Source organism: Bos grunniens, chromosome 18 (assembly GCF_055505025.1).
Source record: "Bos grunniens cultivar Pamir isolate PY7600 chromosome 18, Bosgru_T2T1.0, whole genome shotgun sequence".
Taxonomy (NCBI): Eukaryota; Metazoa; Chordata; class Mammalia; order Artiodactyla; family Bovidae; genus Bos; species Bos grunniens.
In genome coordinates, this window is record NC_141182.1 from 38,655,637 (window position 1) to 38,678,878 (window position 23,242).

Below are 23,242 nucleotides of genomic sequence, written 5' to 3' on the forward strand. Positions count from 1 at the left end.
TCATTAATGATGCATGTGTTCAAAATTAGGCAATCTAGCATGCTTAAAATTGGAGTCCCAGAGGAAAAGGAAAAAGAGAAAAGCACAGAAAAAATGTTTGATAACATACTAGACAAACCTCCCAAAATTGATTAAAATATAAGTCTACAGCTCCAAGATGCACAGCAAACCCCAAGCAGAACACATGAGAATAAAACCACAATTTAGAGAAGAATTAACACCTATCCTGAACCTTTCCCCTCCCCCGCAAAAAAAAAAAAAAATCCCCACAGAGGAAGGAACACACCCAAACTCATTCTATGAGGTCACCACCAGCCATTAACAAAACCAAAGATATCACACAAAAAGAAAATTATAGGCAAATATCACTGATGAACATACACACAAAAATCTTCAACAAGATACTAGCAAGCTGAATCCAACAATATGTTACACAGATCATGCACCATGATCAAGTGGAATTTATCCCAGTGAATCAAGAATTTTTTAATATCTGCAAATCAATTAGTGTGATATACCACATCCACAAATTGAAGAATAAAAACCAAATAATCATTTCAATAGATGCAGAAAATGCTTTTGGCAAAATTCAACACCCATTTATGATCAAAAAAAAAAAAGAACAACTCACCAGAAAGTGGGCATAGAGGGACCCTATCTCTACATAATAAAGTCCACATATGACAAACACAGCAAATATCATTCTCAATGGTGAAAAGCTGAAAGCATTTCCTCCAAGATCAGGAACAAGACACGGGTGTCCACTCTCACTTTCATTCAACACCACTACTGAGCCCGCGTGCTGCAACTACTGAAGCCTGCACGCCTAGAACCCGAGCTCATCAACAAGAAGCTGCCACTCGCCACAACTAAAGAATTGCATGCAGGAATGAAGATCCAGCACAGCTAGAAAGAAAGAGAGAAAACTCTTACAGGGAAACATAAGCAGAACACTCTTCGACTTAAGTTGCAGCAGTTATCTCCTACAGTAATTGAAATAAAAACAAAAGATAAACAAATGGGACCAAATTAAACTAAAAAACCTGTGCATAGCATTGGAAACCATAAACAAAAAGAGAGGACTTCCCTGGTTGCACAGTGGATAAGAAACCGCCTTCCAATGCAGGGAACAAGGGTTTGATTCCGGGTAGGAAAAGATTCCACATGTTATAGAGAAACTGAGTCCTTTTGCCGTAGTGACCGAGCCTCCGTGCCTGTGCATTCAAGGGCCCGTGAGTGCAATTACTGAGCTGCGTGCTGCAACTACTGGAGCTGGAGCGCCTGGAGCCTGTGCTCGGCAACGAGAGAAGCCACCGCAAGAAGAAGCCCACGCAAGGCAACGAAGAGTAGCCCCCACTTGCTGCAGTTACAGAAAGCCTACACAAAGCAACAAAGACCCAGCACTGCCAAAAGTAAGTTTTAATTAAAAAAAAAAAAAGAGTGCAGCAGAGCCCACATCCTGACTACATCCCAGGATGGCAAAAAAAGAATAGATAACCCACAAAATGGGAGAAAATACTTGCAAATGAAGCAACGACAAATGATTTATCTTCAAAATTTACAAACAGTTCATGTCCATCAAAAAATTAGAAAAAAGACCTCAAGAGACATTTCTCCAAGAAAGACATACTGATGGCCAAGAGGCACATGAAAAGATGCTAAACATCACTAATTATTGGAAAAATGTAAATCCAAAATACAGTAAGATATCACCTCACAGGAGTAAGAACAGCCATCATCAAAAAGTTTAAGAACAATAAATGCTGCAGAGGGTGTGGAGAAAAGGAAACCCTTCTACACTCTTGGTGGGAATGTAAATTGGTACAGCCATTATGCAGGGAGAAATATCAATAACCTCAGATATGCATATGACACCACCCTTATGGCAGAAAGCGAAGAGGAACTGAAGAGCCTTTTGATGAAAGTGAAAGAGGAGAGTGAATAAGTTGGCTTAAAACTCAACATTCAGAAAACTAAGATCATGGCATCCAGTCCCATCACTTCATGGCAAATAGATGGGGAAAAAAATGGAAACCGTGACAGACTTTATTTTCTTGAGCTCCAAAATCACTGCAGATGGTGACTGCAGCCATGAAATTAAAAGACGCTTGCTCCTTGGAAGAAAAGCTATGACCAATCTAGATATCATATTAAAAAGCAGAGAAATTACTTTGCCAACAAAGGTCCATATAGTCAAAGCTATGGTTTTTTCCAGTAGTCATGTATGGATGTGAGAGTTGGACCATAAAGAAGGCTGAGTGCCAAAGAATTGATACTTTTGAACTGTGGTGTTGGCGATGACTCTTTAGAGTCCCTTGGACTGCAAGGAGATCCAACCAGTCAATCCTAAAGGAAATCAGTCCTGAATATTCATCGGAAGGACTGATACTGAAGCTCCAATACTTTGTGAAGAACTGACTCACTGGAAAACTGACTCACAGAATCTTTCCCTGATTCTGGGAAAGACTGAAGGCAGGAGGAGAAGGGGACGACAGAGGATGAGATGGTTGGGTGGCATCACTGACTCGATGGACATGAGTTTCAGCGAGCTCCGGAGTTGGTGATGGACAGGGAAGCCTGGTGAGCTGCAGTCCATGAAGTCGCAAAGAGCTGGACATGAGCGACTGAACTGAACTAAACAGCCATTATGGAGAAAAGTGTGGAGGTTCCTTAAGAAACTAAAAATAGAGCTACCATATGATTCAGCATTCCCACTCCTGGGCTCATATCAAAAAAAACCAAAAAACATGGTTTGAAAGGATGCATGCAACAGAATATACATAGTGGCACTATTTACAATAGCCAAGACATGGAAGTAACTTAAATATTTATCAATAGATGAATGGGTAAAGAAGATGTGGTACATATATACAAAAGCATGGTAGTCATAAAAAAAAAAAAAAAAAGAGAATGAAATAATGCCATTTGCAGCAACATGGAGGGACCTGGAGATTATCTTAATAAGTGAAGTCAGAGAAAGACAAATGTTGTATGATACCACTTGTATGCAGAATCTAAAAAAAATTAATACAAATGAACTTATTTACAAAACAGAAACAGACGCACTTAGAAAATGAATTTGTGATTACCAAAGGGGAAAGGTGGGGAATGGACAGATTGGGAATTGGGGACTGACAGTTATATTTAAAACAGATAACCAACAAGGACCTACTCAATAGCACAGTACTGCTCAATATTCTTTAATAATCTAAACGGGAAAAGGATACATAAATTAGCATAGCTGAATCTCTTTGTTGTATACCTGGAAGTAACACAACACTGTTGCCACCAGGGAAGTCCCTTAATCAACTATACTCCAGTATAAATTTTTTAAAAATGCAAATTCATGTGCTTCACCCCGGACCAACCAAACAGGAGTTTATACAGAGTCTGGCAACCTGCTTATGAAATAAACACCTCATGTAAATTTTAGCTACACTGTTTTGCGAACTAGTGCCTTATATAAAGTTTACCTAGTTCTGTAGACTCTTACCTTTTCAACGTTTCTCATCTATTTCTCTCCCTTTCTATGGCCCCTACTCTAGTTTAAGGCTGCTTCATCTCTTAACTGGACTTGTGTAATAGGATTTCCTTGCCTCTAGGATATTTTCCACTCTAATTCATTCCTACACACAGGGGCCTTATTAATCTTACTAAATCACAGCTCCACTCATTTAATGTAACAAGAACTTATTGAGAGCATACTATATACCAGGTGCTTCAAGGCAGAAGGTTCTAAGTGGGGCTGATAATCTGAATCATTAAGCGGGAGAAACGTTTTAAAAACAGAGATTCTCTACCACTTCCCTAGGCCTACTAAATTATAATCTACAGAGCCAGAGTTGAAAAAAGTTTACTGTTAAAAAGTTCCTATATAATACAGGGTGCTCGGTTTGGTTCTCTCTGATGACCCAGACAGGTGGGATGAGGCAGGGGAGGGAGGTTCACAAGGGAGTGAATATATGTACACCTATAAATACTTTGGCTACCTCATGAGAAGAGTTGACTCATTGGAAAAGACTCTGATGCTGGGAGGGACTGGGGGCAGGAGGAGAAGGGGACAACAGAGGATGAGATGGCTGGATGGCATCACCAACTTGATGGACATGAGTTTGAGTGAACTCCGCGAGTTGGTGATGGACAGGGAGGCCTGGTGTGCTGCAATTCATGGGGTCGCAAAGAGCTGGACATGACTGAGCAACTGACCTGACCTGATACCTGATTCATGTTGTATAGCAGAAACTAACGGAGCATCGTAAAGCAATTATCTTCTAATTAAAAAAAAAAAAAGTTACCCAGGTGACCCTGATACTTTTAAACAACACTGCTGCCGCTGCTAAGTCACTTCGGTCGTGTCTGACTCTGTGCGACCCCAAAGGTGGCAGCCCACCAGGCTCCCCCGTCCCTGGGATTCTCCAGGCAAGAACACTGGAGTGGGTTGCCATTTCCTTCTCCAAGGCACGAAAGTGATGTGAAAGTCAAGATGCTCAGTTGTGTCCAACTCTCCCGACCCCATGGACTGTGGCCTACCAGGCTCCTCCGTCCATGGATTTTCCAGGCACGAGTACTGGAGTGGGGTGCCATTGCCTTCTCCCTAAACAACACTAGACTGGAGCATATAAAGATTAAAATATTCTTGAGTATTTCAGATTGTACTGGGGAAATGTGAACATACGCAAATAACATCTAAGACACTTGTTGTTGTTTAGTCACTAAGTCATGTTCAACTGCTTTGTAAACCCATGGCAATGTAGCCTGCCAGGCTCCTCTGCCCATGGGATTTTCCAGGCAAGAATCCTGGAGTCTTGTTTCTTCAGATACAACACATTGATTAATGCTATATTCGAAGTACCAAGTGCTATAAAAAAGAATAATCCTACCTGCATTAAATACCTTTAGTAATACGTCAACCTTGAAGAAATCTTTTCCTCCTTTAATTTCCCACAGTACTTTATAACTCTCCTATGGTCTCACTTTTATCTTGCACTATAATTATTTTCTTATATGTGTCCTGTCGTCTCCACTTGTACTTAAGATCAGAGCCTTGACCTTATCAGAGCACATAATCTCATAAAGACTTTTTTTTCAAGAGTTCTAATTCACTTATAGGATAAACCTGTACCACTCAAAATACTAAATTATGCATGGTTGTGCATCTTATGGTGGTGGTGGTGTCTAGTCGCTAAGTCGTGTCCGATTCTTTGCAACCCCATGGATTGTAGCCCAGCAGGCTTCTCTGTCCATGGGATTTCCCAGGCAAGAATACTGGAGTGGATGCCGTTTTCTTCTCCAGGGGATCTTCCCAATCCAAGGATTGAACATGCATTCGCAGACAGATTCTTTACCACTGAGCTACCTGGGAAGCCCACACATTTTATAAATTTAATCAAAAACTGGATGTCCTTGTAACAATTAGATATATGTGGACAAATTTATGGATTTAATCTCAGTGAGGCACTTAGTACAATTCCTTCAACAAAGGAGGTACTTAAAGTTATGTGTGAACCAATCAGGTCTGGGGAAAACGTCTTTTGGATATTGAAAAACATACTATGTCCAGTATCCACTTAAGAGGTTACAGATTCCAAATGAAATATGCTGGTGGTTTTTGTAAACCAGCCCCCTGTGAGCCAAAACCAATCAGCCTGCTTGTTTTGTTGTTGCTGTTTATTTGTTTGGATGACCCAGGATTGTGTGGCATGCTGGTGTATGTGTGTGGGTTGTGTTTTCTGTTTTTTGACAAATTTCAATTTGAAAGTCTTTGGCAAATATTCTCTGATTTACCACAGGCTCTTCCATTCCCTGGGCTTCCGTTGTGGCTTAGCTGGGAAACAATCCACCTGCAATGCGGGAGACCTAGGTTCGATCCCTGGGTTGGGAAGATCTCCTGGGGAAGGGACGGGCTACCCATTCCAGTATTCTGGCCTGGAGAATTCGCCAAGAGTCGGTCACAAACTGAGCAACTTTCACTTCCATTCCCTATTATCTTAAACAAACTTGATGTACACAATTATGTTATCTACAGGTCTGAAGATGAGAGTGCTAATGGACAACTACTGCCAATCATTTCTGCTTTCTGAATGTTGATTATTGTATGGATTGAACTGTGTACCCCCAAATTCATATTCTGAAGTCCTAATCCCCAGTACCTCAGAATGCAACTATACTTGGAGATAAGGATTTTAAAGAGGTAATTAAATTAAAATGAGGTCTTTTGGATGGGCCCTAATCCAGTATGACTGATGTCTTTATAAGAAGAAATCTGGACACAGATGGGCATGAATTAAAGACCATGTGAAGACAAAGGCATAACTACATGTCAAGGAGAGAAGCCTCAGAATGAAATCATTCCCGCTGATACCTTAGTATTGAACTTTCCAGCCTCCAGAATTGTGAGAAAATAAATTTCTGTTGTTTACACCCTCAGTCTGTGGTATTGCTATAGCAAACCTAGCAAACTAATGCAGCTGCCACTATATTTAATATTAATCTTAACAGTGGCATTTTTACATCAGAATTATGTTTACTGGGACTTCCCTAGTGGTCCAGTGATTAAGTCTCCGTGCCCCCAACACAGGGGGCCCAAGTTTAATCCCCGGTTAGTGAACTATATCCTACCGGCTGCAACGAAGAGCCCACACCTGGCAATAATGATCCAACACTCGGCAATGAAGATCCCACATGCTGCAATTAAGACCCAACACAGCCAAAAAAAAGAGATTGAAAAGAATGATGTTTACCATGTTCAAGTCATCTGCCATGTACAGTGGTGAATACAACTCTAAGTAGCTTAGAATCCAACAGATAAGGCAAGTTATATGTAAGATACATTCATCAACATAAATGAGAAAAACACTACCAGGCCTAAATGTAAAGAAAAAAGCCAAATAAACAGTGTATTTTTAATTCTATAGGTGTTCTGAGACAGTTAACTATGAGTTACAGCTCAGAAAAACTCAGAATTTGGCCTGGGTATTCAAAGATAAGATTCAAAAAGCAGGAATAAGAGAACATTTAAGTAAGAGGAATGGAGAGTACAAAGTCAGATGCTACTACAGACAACACTGTTTTCCCAAGTTCATCTAACTTAGATTCAAGTCTCCTTTCTAAACTCTATAGTCACTATACACTTTTAAATTAAAGTTCTAAATCCTTATAAAATTTAGGCATTTCCTCCTGCAGATAAATAACAGTGTAACTGACTTTTTCAGTACAATACTGACATCCAAAGGATAGTCTAGTTCATCTCTAATGCCTCTTGGGCTTCTGCTGAGAGTTGGTTTTATTTTTGAATGGTCTATGAGGGCAATAAGCAGCTCACAGAACATTCTCTTTTGAAATCTGGCCATTTTTTGATCTCTCGCCTATCTATCAAATCTCATCATTTGAGATGGCTCCACAATGCAGGTGGCCTATGTTTTCTTAAGTGCTTCTTCTTCTGAAGAATGTTACTCAGTTCGTTAATGTTTCATACCTAAGTATTCTAATATATTTAATTTTTTATTTAATGAAATTTCTAACCTCCAGGCGGAAGAAGTTATTCAGAACGTTTCATCCAAGCTGCTGGAAAAGTGCTCATTAGCAGGGAGTTTTGAAGTTGGAATTTTAAGAAAAGGGTTGGCAGGGACCTAAACATATAGATCTAAGCTTTCATAAATGTTTCCCTGTCTTAAGTGTAAAGGAAGAAATTCTTCTTGATAAGCAGATAAATTATGAACTTTTTCTTTTAGATTTTGGTGACAAGAATTTAACGACTTTTGTTAAAAGATGTGTTTCAAAGCTCCTAAGTTTTTTTTGTTTTGTTTTTAATACCTGTCTGTAAGAAGCCTTATTTTTCCTCCTTCATTTCAACAGTGCTTACTTTCTTCCATAAAGGAGAGACTGAAGTGAGACCATTATCGCCAAGAGATACACAAGGAGCCATGCTTAGCATCTGGTTTCAATTATTTTAGATTCAAGTGATTCTGTATGAAAAGAGGCACCTCAGCCGAATTAGTTTGACTCTTGTAATGGTCTGGACTCAGAGAACGTGTCCATCTTATACCATCTAACTTGAGATTTACGGGAGATTAAGAACTTAAGTTAGAGAAGCTTCTAGATGGTTACATAAAATTTTAAAATTAAAGGTCTTTAATATACCCGGTTCAGATGAAATTTGCGGGTCCTAAAGAACCAGAATTTAAAATTTAATTGTATATAAAATTGCCCCCAATATTTCAGACTACAAACTGCGTACAATACAGTAAAAATGCACACGGTAAAACTTTACTAAATGTTTAGAAATCCAAATTTTCACTTTTTTCTTTTTTTTTTTAGTACCCGCTCCCTGGTGACAAAGTGGACTCAAGTTTCCAAAAAACAAGGGAATGGTGTTATACTACACGCTTACCTTTGGCAAACAACTTGCACTTTATAACTGGACGGGAAAATCTTTTGGTGAGCGAGAAGGCTAAAGGAAACGAAGGCCAGTGGCATGACCGTGGCACAAGCCCGCGGTTACTCTTGAGGGGACCGCCTCAGCCCCAAGCCACAGTAACCACCTAACAAGATCGCTTTTCCCGCGGACTCTCGCCTTCCGGCGGTAAGTCACCGCAGCACCGGAAGCCGTCGTCAAGACAACGCTCTTCTGCCCACCCCGACCCTTCGTCCCGCCCACCGTCTTGTACGTCTGTGGCCAGCGGGGCTTCCATTGGTCCATTTGTCCTTCACTCTGGGAGAAGTTCGGAGCGCTAGGCTCTGGAACTCTGATTTGAATTTGTGGCGCGGACAGTTCATGAGGTGACAATGGTGCTGGGCGTCTTGCAGGAGCCAACAAACTCGGTGGTGAGAGACCCTGAGGGGAGAATGACGAAAAGGGCGGCCGAGGAGCAGGGGCGCTGCGTTAAACAGGTCGCCTCGAGATGGGGGACTTCAGTCGGGCTGGAACTTCCCTTCCTGAGGCAGGCTCACTGTTCCCCTCCTCACAGCCTCTAGATTCTTCCCTCACGACGTTTTCCTCTCATCTCAGAGACGACGCTCCCGCCCCGCTTCTGTCGCTCCAGGAGGGAGTCTCCCCTCCCTTTTCTTTTCACGAACGGGTGTCTCTCACCTTCCAACCCTCCTCAGTAGCAACCCTCCAACTCTGACGTGCTTACACCTCCCCCAAGCATACTTGACTCCCGGCTCATTCCTACCCTCCCACCTCTTTCCTAGTTATAGTCTGCTCTCCATCACCCACATTGTCAGGAACTTTCTACCTGTCCGTGATAGGGTGGGAAACTCCCGAGCGTCCTGGGGAGCGCCCCACATCTCACAAACTGAGTCCAGAACTTTCCTTATAAAGGAATAGGATGCTGCTGTCCACTTGCTCCCAACTGAGACTCAATAAAGGTCCCGTGGAAAGCGGCAAGTGCAAGCTCTGTATAAAACGCTACAGAAATGTAAGATCTTGACCCCGTTGCTGATTCTGAATGAGCGGATTCCTGTCGAAAACATGATTACTTTATCCTTGGTCGGACCCTGTTGACACATTTCATTTTGGCATTGTGAGTACTGTCTGGATCTTAGAAGAAACCCAATAGACCTTTTGGAATAAAATGAAATTCTGAGGCTTGATCAGAAACATTAAAAAACGAAACAAACAAAATAACTCCCATTGAAAAGTCTTCTCTTCATTAACCTTCTGTGTCTATTATGATCTGACTCCCCTCACCACACCACACTATTGAATTTCAAGTTGAGATTCAGAACCACTTTAAGGAGTTCTATAGTATGAATGAACATTTTGTCTGACATCCCTGTCTATAACTATGAAAATCCTCTTTTCTTTCTAATTTGATAATTCAACTTGATTTTCTGTATGTCCAGTCTCTGGAACCGAGGTTTAACATAATTTAACTTTCTTGGGGTTGGGGGATATGTGAGGGCATAGTCCCCTTTAAGAAGCAAGAAAAACCTTGAAGCTTTTGTGTACAGTATGACACATAATACGCAAATTTTTTGTATCAATTTCAGGGAGTTTTAAATCTGTACCAAAGAACTCCAGTTCAGTATTCTAGAAGTGTGTTTCTATTTCTTAAAAGTAGAAAGAAACAGCCAAAGCAGCTAAATGTTCTACTTCTTTTAAATGGCCGTCATTTAATTTCTGAATTGAGACTTGTTCTGAAGAAAGTGGGAAAGTGAGAAACCTAGAAGCAATTGTATTAGCACTTTCAAATGAGCACTGGGTTAAGAATTTTAGAGAAGTCACTGAAATGCTTTCTAGAATTGTAGAAAGGTCATTCACACTTGAGATTTTGTATCTTTTTACATTAATTAGGAAAATACTTGATCAACCTAAAGAGTTAAAGTAAGGTTTGTGCCTTAATGTTTTGGATGCCTTATATTAAAATGATTTTTATTGTGAAATTCCAGTAGCTTGTCCTGATTATAATTTACATCATCAAGTGTTTTTTTTTTCCCCACACTAAACTTAGTTTTGTGTATTATGTGTGAAAAATGATTTTAACTAAAAAATTTTTTGTTGTTTTGTTGCTTTTTGGAAAACATGCCCACGGGCCAAATCTGGTCCACTATCTGTTTATGTAAATGAAATTCTATCAGAACACAGGTACATCCACTTGTTTTCGTGTTGTCTACAAGGTCAGAATTGAGTAGTTGTGACAGAAACTATATGAGTTTCAAAGCCTAATATATTAACCATGTGGCCCTTGATAGAAAAAATTTACAAGCCCTGGAATAAGACATCCTTTCTTGACTGAATGGGTAATGTCACGTTCCCATACAGTTTGTATAAATATATGTTTGCCTTTGTTTTTGAGCTCGTTTAGTCTATTTCATTTGCCTCTGGTGTTTTAATTACCTTATATCTGAAAGAAGACAATATTCTGTAGGTTAAACTGCTCCCCTTACTCCCACACCAAGCTGTTCTCTTATTTATTCTTGGCCCTTTGATTTTCTATATTAATTTTAATGAGAAATCTTCTTAGGTTTTGACAGGAATTGCTTTGATAGGAATTAGTGTGTATATTCTACATTAATTTGGGAAGAACTGTCATGTTTACCATATTCATTCTTTCCATCCATGAATATAGTATATCCTGATTGTTTTTATGTCTTTTAATGTGATCTTAATTTTTTTTTTCTTTTGAGTGTTCATAAGGAAGATCGGTCTTTGTTTTGCTTTATTGTGATTTTCTGATTTTAGCATTATGGCAATGTTGTCTGACTAAATGACTCAGATCTAAATGATCTGAGATGTGTTATATTCTTCTCTATTTTTTAAAAAATTTTGTACAGGATTGGTATTATTTTTTGTTAAAGATTTGATAGAAAACAGCATGCATCCATCCAAGTCTAGCAGTTTATTTGTGAGGAGGTTTTAATGGATTAAGAAAATGAGCATAAATTTTATTAATATTTGCCTACATCTTACCATTTCTGGCACTCTGTTTCTTCTTATGAAGTGTCAGTGTCTCAGTTGTTGTCCACCTCTTTGCGACCCCACCAGGCTCCTCTGTCCATGAAATTATCCAGGCAAGAATACTGGAGTGGGTAACCATTCCCTTCTTCAAGGGATCTTCCCCACCCAGAGATTGAACCCAAGTCTCCTGCATTGTGGGCAGATTCTTTACCATCTGAGGCACCAAAGAAGCCCATTTCTTCTTGTAGATCCAAATTTTCATTTCTTTTCTTCAGTCTGAAGTTTTCCTTTAACATTGCTTATGGGATGGCTTGTTGGAAATGGATTCTGTTTTTGTTTTGTTTTGTTTTGTTTTTACTTGAAAATGCTTTTGGTTAACTTTCATTTTTGAAAGATTTATTTAGTTTTGGCTGCACTGGGTCTTCATTGCTGTGTGTAGGCTTTCTCTAGTTAAGGTGAGCAGAGGCTGCTCTTCATTGAGATAGATGTACTGGCTTCTCATTGCAGTAGCTTGTGTTGGCGCAGAGCATGGACTCTAGGACCTGCGGGCTCTGTAGCTGCAGCCGCAACCCACGGGCTCTAGAACACTGGCTTCGTAGTTGTGGCATATAGGCTGAGTTTCTCCCCAGCATGTGGAATCCTCCCAGATCAGGGATTGAACCCATGTCCCCTGCATTGGCAGGCAGATTCTTAACCACTAGACCACCAGGCAAGCCCAAAAGATTTATTTTTAACGTGGATATATAATTGTGTTTTGAGTACTAATTTAATATTCTATTGCCTTCTGCCTTGTGTTGTAAGATTATTTGGAGTCATTCTGATCTTTGTTCTCTTGGATGTAATTTTTTTTTCCCCACTCCCTGATTGCTTCTCTTTTAGAAGTCAGTTTTACTGAGGCTTAATTTACATATGGTAAAATTCACTTTTTAGGAATATAGTTCTATGAGTTTTGACAAATATAAACAGTTGTAAACTACTGCCATAATCAAGATATGGAATCAAGATATGGAATATTTCTGTAAGTCTGTAAAGTTACCTCATGATCCTTTATCATCATTTCTCAGGTCCCATACCTATCCCTTAGCAACTGCTGATCTGCTTTCTGCCACTGTAGGTTTGTACTTTGAGAACATCATGTTAATAGAATTCTGTAGTATGCGGCCTATATCTGACTTCTTTCAGTTGGCAAATGAATTTAAGATTTATTCATGTTGTTGCATGTATCAGTTTATTATGTTTTGTGTGTGAGTAGTACTCCATTGTACATATGTACCATAATCTGTTTATCTATTAGCCAGTTAATGGACATTTGGATTTTTCCAGGTTTTTGGCTGTTAGTGATAAAGCTGCCATAAACATTTCCCTACAGGTTTTTTGTGGTCATAGATTTTTACTTTTGCTGGATGACTACCTAGGAATTATATGATAAATGTTTAACATCCTAAAATACTACCAAACTTTTGCCCAAAGTTTTCATTTGTTTTCCAATAAGCAGCATATGACAGTTCTAGTTATTCTACATTCACATCAGCTCTTGGTCTTGTTAGTAGTTTAAAATCTAACCATTCCATTCAGTATGTCAGTTTATATTTCCCCTTTCACCAAAGACATTGCTACAAAATTTTAATACTATATGGTGAGATAATCTTTTGTTTTTAATTTGATCAAAGTATTTTTATATTGTTTCTACTTTATGGAACATATTGAAGCTTTCTTTGAGACACATGCATTTGGTTAATTTTTATGAAAGTTTCATATGTACTTAAAAAAGAAATTACTTCTTATAGGAGTTTAAAGATAAAGATATTGACATAGCTTGTTTATATATTCCTCATCCTTTTATATTTTTTGAATACTTATATTGAGTTTGGTATGTTGATGTCTTCTTTTTGTTTTCTTTATTTTTTTGCATCTTTACTTCTCCTTGATTCTATTTTATCATGATACTCATTGTATTATTTGACACATATATATTCCTATTCTATATTTATTTTGAATTGGCTTTTAGATCATAAAATGTTCCTTTTAGTATGCAGTGCTTTTGGTGTTAGTTCTACTGTATCTGATATCAGAATTGCAATACCTACTTTCTTATTGTTCTGTTTGCATAGAATACATTGGCTAGCCCTTGTATTTTTAATAATTGAATTACTTTATTTTAGATGAGCTTCTCTAATACATTTTAGAGTTGTTTGGCTTTGTGAGTTAATTCAACATTGTAGGTTTTTTCTAATAGGAAATCTGTGTATATTTATTGATATGACACAATTCTAACAAAATATTATATTAATCAGATCAGATCAGATCAGTCGCTCAGTCGTGTCCAACTCTTTGTGACCCACGAATCGCAGCACGCCAGGCCTCCCTGTCCATCACCAACTCCCGGAGTTCACTCAGACTCACGTCCATCGAGTCAGTGATGCCATCCAGCCATCTCATCCTCTGTCGTCCCCTTCTCCTCTTGCCCCCAATCCCTCCCAGCATCAGAGTCTTTTCCAATGAGTCAACTCTTCGCATGAGGTGGCCAAAGTACTGGAGTTTCAGCTTCAGTATCATTCCTTCCAAAGAAATCCCAGGGCTGATCTCCTTCAGAATGGACTGGTTGGATCTCCTTGCAGTCCAAGGGACTCTCATATATTAGGGGGCTTCCCAGGTGGTGCTAGTGGTAAAGAACCTGCCTGCCAATTCAGGAAATGTAACAAAAGTAGGTTCAATCCCTGGTGGGGAAGATCCTCTGGAGGAGGGCATGGAAACCCACTCTAGCATTCTTGCATGGAGAATCCCATGGACAAAGGAGCCTGGCGCACTACAGTCTGCAGGGCCGCAGAGTCAGACACAACTGAAGTGACTGAGCACGTACGCACACATGTATATGTTACTACATTTCCTCGCTTTCATTTTGTATTATGTTCCTCCCTTTTTGTATTTTCCTTGGCATTTTGGAAGGTTTATATTTTTGTTCTAGTGGTTGTCTTTATATTGTTATTTATAATGCCCTTATTTTTGTCCCTCTTTTGCTTACTTAAGATTTCACTGTTCAATTTCATCAGTTTAAATAAAATAATTTGATTCCTACCTTCCTGTTATCTTTATTTGTAGGTTACTGCTCAGTAGTCTGATCCCAAGTTGATTTTTCTTTCTTTGCAAGTGATCCCAGATAATTTTTTCTATCTTTAAAGTCTAATTATGTGTTTTTAATAGATCTCAGAATTGTTTGTATCAGTTTTCCCAGGCCCTTCTTAGACCTTTATAATATTCATGTGTTTTCTTATTTTGGTTATTTTTTAATTAGTTTTAAATATTAGCTCTTTAATTTTATATATGTTGGGTCCTCTTTCTTTCTCTGGTATGTTATAATGTTTCCCTGATCCTTATTACAATCTTCCTTCATTTTGTTTTATTCCCTTGGTTATATTCAGTCTTTTGTTCAGTGCCCCTTGTATTTTCATTCAATCCCTTTCTCTCTTGAGTACTTTATAATTGATTTTTTATTTCTAAAATATTTTTTGTCTTCTCAGTTTCTTTCATGAGACCAGTTATCTTTTATTTCACATCTTCCTAAAGTGAAGATTTTTGCCCAATTCTGTTCTATTTCTGTTCTGAATTATTGAATGTTTGATTTAAGGTTTTTGAAAAATATGTGTAAATACTGGTTTAACGATATATGGTTCAATTTGAGACATTGTTATAGTTTTCTTTATGGTTTCTTTTTCCCTTTTTCTTTTTGGAGAGGAGTGTTCATCAGCTGAAGAGTTTTTGTTCTTATGTTCTATATTATTTCATAATGATTTTTACAGTTGTTGCCTACTGTTTTCTGATCCATTTTAAAAGTTTTATTTTTCTTGACCAGTGATACTAGTTTATATAGAAAGTTGTGAGAGAGTTTACAAGGTTTCTTAGTTCAAAAGGACCCTATTCTGTTACTATAATGAAGGGCAGTGTTTTAAATTTATGGTGCGTTTGTTTGGAAAGTGAAGTTTTCCTTTCTTTAATTTTGTGCTTCCTTTTATTTCTGAAGGATCATTTATTATTTCTCTCTTGTTTTCTTCTTTCTCCTTACCACTAAACATCCAAATAGTGTCACTTTTAAGTCACTCACTGTCCTCTCCCCTAGAAGCAGTGCTTCCCTAAGACATGTGTGCATGTGTGCTAAGTCACTTCAGTCATGTCCAACTCTTTGCGACCCCATGGTCTGTAACCCCCCAGTCTTCTCTGTCCATAGGATTCTCCAGGCAAGAATTATGAAGTGGATTGCCATTTCCTCCTCCAGGGGATCTTCCCCACCCACCCAGGAATTGAACTCTTATCTCCTGCACTGCAGGCAGTCTCCTACATTGCAGGTGGATTCTTTACCGACTGAGCCACCAGGGAAGCCTGAGTGCTGAAACTTCAAAATATTTTTCCCCTATATGTGATTACTACTAACAGTTCTGCTTAGCTTCTCTGCCTCCTGTCTGAGGATTGACAAATGACTTAATAAAGCCCATGCTGAAAGTTGAGCTTAGCTTTCTGAACTTCTCTTTTATACTTCTTGACTGCCTTTGGTAGCTCTTTAATACCTTCACATTGTTGTTTTCCATATTTTACCTACTTTCTCTAGCTATTTTTTAGTTGGGCAGGTTAGTCTCTTCTGAAATAATGTGTGAAAACCTCTTGACTGGGTTTTTAAATTTCAACTACTGTGTATTTAATTTGTATAAATGTCTTGTGAACATTTTATGTCATATGTTGTTTTTTTTCCTGTTCTATGAAGATGTTTTTTCACTTTAAAAATTATTATAAACATATTAAACTGGATTTTATATAATCTTTTTGTGATAATTCCAAGATATGAAATCCTTATAGGTTTGTTTTTACTGGTTCTCTTTCACAGTGCCTTGTTTATTTGTGTATTTAATAAGTTTGTTCCACCAGTTAACATTCGTGTTTGTTGCATTCTGGCTTCTTGGGGTATGAAGAGTTGCGTGCCATTTTATGTTTATTTATTTATTTGGACCCATTCAGGTAATGTGAATTTGGTGTGTACATTTACTTGAGTGCTAGATTGTGGTTGCAACTTGTTGCTCTTTTTTCCCCTGTTTTGCTCATTTCCAAGATAGCTTTCCTTATAGTCCCTTAAACCCAGACTCTTGGATCACCGTAACCGAGTTCTCAGCTTCTTGGATGGACAACCTCTTGTTAGACTCTTAGGTGGTATTTTTATTTGTCTTCTCTCCTTCGTTCCAAACCAGATCTGTACATCTTAACTCTGTTTAAAATGGGCAAAAGCAGATTCAGCACACCACCGCCTTCTCTGAATTTCCACTTTCATTTAGATTTTTGTATTGGTACTTCTTCTTCTTTTTTCTTTTTAACTATTTTTATCAACTGGTATGATTTTAAAATGTTTTTGTTTATTACTTTGCATTTCAGTTGTTTTCAGTATAGTCCACGGGGTCACAAAGAGTTGGGCTTCCTTGGTGGCTCAGCTGGTAAAGAATCCGCTTGCAATTGAGGAGATCTGGGTTCGATCCCTGGGTTGGAAAGATCCCCTGGAGAAGGGGAAAGTTACCCACTCCAGAAATCTGGCCTAGAGAATTCCATGGACTGTATAGTCCATGGGGTCAAAAAGAGTTGGACACAACTGAGCGACTTTACAATGATGGAGTCAGTGCAGATACACTTGTTCTCTACATTGCCTGAAAATTTGATAAAATTTGGAAAGAAAGCTTTCTTATTTTCTTACCATTGTCTTTCCACTATACATCCACATACCCACACCCTCACCTACATATTCACACCTTTAAAAGGAGATAGATTCTTCTACTTTTTAAACTTTCTTTTAGGGAAAAGCTTTATGAGATTCATCTGATATTGTCTGTAAGGTTGAATTTTACTTTTTGGTGCAGGACTGTAATTATTACCAGTAACATTTTTTTAAGCTCTGTAAAGGCCTTGAATAGTTTTCAGAAGGTGGAGATTTAGGCTACAGTCAATATATTAATATCTGGGATATTTCTGTTATGCTAAGAATTTACTTACACTCAAGTCATATTAGCTTTAACAGTGAAAAACCCATAAAGGTTTAACATGAAAAGCAGGAATAATTTCCCTTTCTGTTTATGTTCTGTCCCTTAGCTCTTCATTTCCTGCATGGTTAGAAATTTAGTAAATTGAAGAAAGTTTTTTTTGTGTGAGTTTGTATAATCATGTGATTAAGTTTTATAAGTAGTTTCAGAATTTATTTTCTCTCTTAAAGCCTGAATGTCCCAAAGACAAGGACTTGTTTTAAGATGATTTTTAAATAGGTTTCCTTTACGAAAAATTACCTAATCAACATTAGTTGATGAAGATAGATATTTTATGGTAAAATATTATGTAACTTTAATGTTCCTTTACTATTTGGCTTTATAAATAAATATGAAAAGTAATTATCTCATAACAATTTTTAAATTCACTTTCTTCTTTCCCCAGAAAGTAGCAAAGTAAATAAAACCATCATTCTTTTCTAATCTTCATGAATAATTTCTCACTGGCCCTTGGTGAGAGGCAGTTTTCAAGGCCATCTCATGGTATCTACAGAGATACAGTTTAGACCTTGCAGTTTATGCCTCTGTGAAAATGCTTCCAAATTACGGAAGTGAAGAGAGCTTATACTTAATCTTTGGATAATTTCAGTTGTGGATTTCACAATGAAGCAGCTAGGGGGGAAAAGGTTGCCTGTTAGAAGCATAAAACCTACTGACTGTATCTTGGCCAGTGTTCCCTTTTTTCCAGTAAGCTGTCTGCTGTACAGAGGTGTATAACCCTAATGGCTTGTTGTATGCCATTAAAAGGTATTGTACACTCATAAAAGAATGACATTTTGATCAATGCTGTTAAAAGAATTACTGTCTTGACACAGAAAAGCTTTCCTGCTGCAAGTTTAAAAATATGCCTTTAAAAGCTTTTTATTGAATACCTTTGCATCCCTCAGAAATGTGCCATTTTGGCATGAGGTTACTCTGAAGTATTCCACATTGTAACTTAAATACAAAATCTCCTATTTACCTTTAAAAGTAGCAGAGATAAACAGGTATTTTCCTACAACTGGAGCTTGAACACATGATAGTATCTTAAACCAATGTATCAGATATAAAAATAGAATTTTTGTGAAGAGAAAGCTGAAAACTAAATGATTCCTTTTTATTTTGTAAGGTATTGATTTTTTTTTTCATGCTGTTTTGTTTAAACTTTGTGGTTTTAATTTCCCTTTGGATTTAGGAATCATGCCTTTCCACCCAGTTCAGAGATAGATCTTTTCTAATCACCAGGGAATTGGTTCTCTTAAATGGTGATATGTTGAATGTATTTTTCTACTGTTTCTTTTCCTTTTATTATATTTTTGATTAGGAATTTATGAAAACCATGTCATAATAAACATATGGTTTCTTCTATATGCAGTCTACTACAGATTTTCAAATGTACTGATGCTATAATTTTATCTTTATTTCATTGTTTGTAATACTTCTGCTCTTACCTAACTTCTGACTTTATGTCGTGTTTTCTGACTTGTGAACTGAGAAGTTTAAATTTTAATACTCTGAAAGCCACAGATTTTCTTAAATATGTCACTATAGAATTATTTACTTGATACTTATAATATCAGTCAGTCAGTTCAGTCACTCAGTCGCGTCCAACTCTTTGTGACTCCATGGACTGCAGCACTCCAGGCTTCCCTGTCCATCATCAATTCTTGGAGCTTACTCAAACTCATGTGCATCAAGTTGGTGATATCATCCAACCATCTCATCCTCTGCCATTCCCTCCTCCGGCCTTCAGTCTGTGCAGCATCAGGGTCTTTTCTAATGAGTCAGTTTTTCGGATCAGGTAGCCAAAGTATTGGAGCTTCAGCTTTAGCATCAGTCCTTCCAATGAATATTCAGGACTGATTTCCTTTAGGATGGACTGGTTGGATCTCCTTGCAGTCCAAGGGACTGCAGCACCACAGTTCAAAAGCATCAGTTCTTCGGCACTCAGCTTTCTTTATAGCCCAGCTCTCACATCCATACATGTCTACTGAAAAAAACCATAGCTTTGACTATATAGACCTTTGTTGACGAAGTAATGTCTCTGCTTTTTAATATGCTGTCTAGGTTGGTCATAGCTTTTCTTCCAAGGAGCAAGTGTCTTTTAATTTCATGGCTGCAGTCACCATCTGCAGTGATTTGGGAGCCCAAAAAAATAAAGTCTGTCACTGTTTCCATTGTTTCCCCATCTATTTGCCATGAAGTGAATGAAGTTAAGCCAACTTTTTCACTCTCCTCTTTCACTTTCATCAAGAGGCTTTTTAGTTCCTCTTCACTTTCTGCCATAAGGGTGGTGTCCTCTGCATATCTGAGGTTATTGATATTTCTCCCAGCAATCTTGATTCCAGCTTGTGCTTCATCCAGCCTGGCATTTCACATGATGTACCCTGCATATAAGTTAAATGTAGGGTGACCATATACAGCCTTGACATACTCCTTTCCTGAGTTGGAACCAGTCTGTTGTTCCATGTCCAGTTCTAACTGTTGCTTCTTGACCTGCATACAGATTTCTCAGGAGGCAGTTCAGGTGTTCTGGTATTCCCATCTCTTTCAGAATTTTCCACAGTTTGTTGTGATCCACACAGTCAAAGGCTTTGGCATAGTCAGTAAAGCAGAAGTAGATGTTTTTCTGGAACTCTCTTGCTTAATGTACTTATAAAAATTGACATTTAATCCCAGTCTAATGAACTTTATATATGTAGGCATATTTTAAGATAGATGATATTGAATATTATAAAGCATGTTACCTTTGTCATCTATTTTACTTTTAAAAGCAGGTGTTTTGGTGGTGGTAGTTATTTTTATTATTCACTGCCCACTAAGTGCCTGGTGAGTTATATACAGTATTGATAAAATTAAAACTTGTTGCAATTTTTATGTGTCATTTTCTGTGCTAAAGTACTTTATGTGGCTCAAAAAGGTTATATAATTTGGTCAAACAAGTAGGTTGTGGTTTTAAAATTTTGCGTTTGGTAGTGTGACTCCCAACTTGTACTGTTCTAACCATTTTTATATGTTATTTGTTCTAGGTGATATTATTCCCACTTTACAAATGAGGAACCTGAAGATCAGATAGAGTAAGTACTTTGGCTGTTGTTGCAGAAGGGAGAAATGACAGAGGTGGCTCTCTGTTAGACTTCAAAGTATATTCTATGACATAGTATTGGGTTGGCCAAAATGTTTCTTTGGCTTTTCCTGTAAGATAACTCTAGTAGTGCTTAGTTGTCTTTAACTTCATGCAAAACAATTTTGTTAGATTGTATTGTGACAGCTGTCATATCAGTGTTCATTTAAAAAAAAACTTCACAAAACTGGTGAATTTTGTATAGCTGTTTTAATATTGAAGGTAGAAGAAAAAAATTTTTTTGGCATATTTGCTTTATTATTTCAAGAAAGATAAAAACACAACTGAAATGCACAAAAAAAGATTTGTTCAGTGTATGGAGAAGGTGCTGTGACTGGTCGAACATGTCAGAAGTGGCAAAGTTTCATGCTGGAGATTTCTCGCTGGACAATGTTCCACTGTCAGATAGACCAGTTGAAGTTGATAGCAGTCAACTCGAATATTAATTGAAAACAGTCAATGTTACACTACGGAGGAGATAGCTCTCAAAATATACTCAGAATATCCAAATCAGACATTGAAAATCTTTTGTACCAGCTTGGTTATGTTATTCACTTTGATGTTTGGCTTTCACATAAGTTAAGTGAAAAGACCTTCTTACTTTCTTGGTCTCATTTCTGCATGCAATTCTCCACTTAAACTTAATGAAAATGCTCCATTTTTAAAACAAACTGTGATGGGTAATGGAAGGTAAATACTGTACAATAATGTGGAACTGAAGAGATCATGGGACAAGCAAAATGAACTACCACCAACCACATCGAAGTCCAATCTTCATCCAAAAAAGGTGATGTTGTATCTACAGTAGAATTGAAAGCGAGTCCTCTATTATGAGCTCCTTCTGGAAAACCAAACAATTGATTCCAACAAGTAGTGCTCCCAGTTAGATCAAATGAAAGCGGCACGTGACAAAAAGCATTTGAAATTAGTCAAAAGAAAACACATGTTCCATCAGGATAATGCAAGACTGCATGTTTCTTTGATGACCAAGCAAAACTGTTACTTGGCTAGGAACTTCTGATTCATCTGCTATATTCACCAGAAATCACACCTTTGGATTTCTTTTTATTTCTATCTTTACAGAAGTCTCTTAGTGGAAGAATTTCAGTTTCCTGGAAGATTGTAAAAGGCACCTGGACTAGTCCTTTGCTCAAAAAGATAAAAAGGTTTTGGGAAGATGGAATTATGAAGTTGCCTTGATAATGGTAGAAAGTAGTAGAACAAAACGGTGAATACGTTGTTCAATAAAGTTCTTGGTGAAAACAAAAAATGTGTCTCTTATTTTTACCTAAAAAAACCAAAGGCACTTCTTGGCCAACCCAATACTAGTTATTTTTCCTTCCTCTTTCTCGTCACACTCCCCCATAATTATCTTTGTGTATTCGAAGATAATTTTTATTAGAAATTTTGGAAAAGGAATTTGTCTTATGATTTTCACTTGTGATTTGGAGAGAAGCATATTAACAGATAATTGCAGTAGGTGTCAGGAGATTTGAATTCTTGTATTATTTCTAATTCTGGCCATATAACATGGGACAAATCACCTTTTCTGGGTCTTATAAAATGAGGGCATTGGATTAGATGATTTTAAAGATTTCCTCAAACTCTAAAATATAATTTGATTCTATTTTGATTTAATGTTTCTACTTGTTCTTTTTAGTACAGGTAGAACTTTACCACCTGTATTTTAGCCCATTAAATATTATACTTTATTAAAGTTAGAGAGCAAGGAGCTTTGATTTTTATTCTCTTCTTTTACTATTATATCCAATGTTGAAACTCAGTAATTGGAAGAAGTTCCATGTAAAGAAGTAATTAATCTTATTATAAGGACAACCTTGTAAACTATTGAGAATTCTCTTAGTTTTTACATTCAGAAAGAATAATTCTGAAAATCTTAATATTATAAAAGGAAATAAATTGTTTTTAATAGAAAATGTTTCCATCAAAGAAGACAGGAATGGGTGACTGCCTCCTTCAGTGCACTTGCAAGTTCTTACCCGTACAATATACTGATAGCAATGATAGTAATAAGTAACTTTTATTGGGAATTAATTTTATGCTAAGCATTTTATATATATTGCATCATTTAATAGGAGAAGGCAATGGCACCCCACTCCAGTACTCGTGCCTGGAAAATCCCATGGACAGAGGAGCCTGGTAGGCTGCAGTCCATGGAGTCTCGAAGAGTCAGACACGACTGAGTGACTTCACTTTCACTTTCATGCATTGGAGAAGGAAATGGCAACCCACTCCAGTGTTCTTGCCTGGAGAATCCCAGGGACGGGGGAGCCTGGTGGGCTGCCTTCTATGGGGTTGCACAGAGTCGGACATGACTAAAGTGACTTAGCAGCAGCAGCAGCATCATTTAATAATCATGAAAACCCTATAATAGAAAGTAGAGAATTGATAGGTCAAGTAATTTCTCTTAAAGCTACATTGTTGGTAAGTGGTGAAGCTGAGATTTGAACCTATAGAATGCCTGAGTTTTTCCTCATAATTATAAAACGGAGCATAATTGTAAGAAGTTTATGCTTATCAACATATGAATGAAACATGAAACTTTTTAGGAAAGAGTAGGTCTGATGGCTTGTGATGAATGGCTGTTTCTAAGTTCTCAGATTTGATCACTGCTGGTTACATATTTTATTAATATAGTCACAAAACAAG

The 23,242-nt window shown here is 37.7% G+C and overlaps 2 long non-coding RNA genes across 7 annotated transcripts in view; one reads left to right on the forward strand and one right to left on the reverse strand.

Annotated features, from left to right (window-relative positions):
• The window catches only part of LOC147353505 (uncharacterized), a 184,345-nt gene extending 175,728 nt beyond the window's left edge, over positions 1-8,617 (reverse strand). For 4 of the 5 annotated variants that reach the window (XR_015145700.1, XR_015145698.1, XR_015145697.1 and 1 more), the window contains exon 1: positions 8,390-8,524. This is a non-coding gene — a long non-coding RNA (uncharacterized LOC147353505). Of the gene's footprint in view, positions 1-8,389 lie in introns of all 5 variants that reach the window. The other variant, XR_015145696.1, reaches the window with a different exon arrangement.
• An 11-nt stretch (positions 8,618-8,628) lies between these two features.
• LOC147353506 (uncharacterized) lies at positions 8,629-21,842 on the forward strand. 2 transcript variants are annotated; one of them, XR_015145695.1, is made up of 4 exons: positions 8,636-8,823; positions 9,323-9,524; positions 20,478-20,525; positions 21,656-21,842. It is a non-coding gene; the product is annotated as an uncharacterized LOC147353506 (long non-coding RNA). The 2 variants fall into 2 exon arrangements; XR_015145694.1 differs by lacking the exon at positions 9,323-9,524 and having other exon boundaries at positions 8,629-8,823.
• Positions 21,843-23,242: the final 1,400 nt, after the last annotated feature.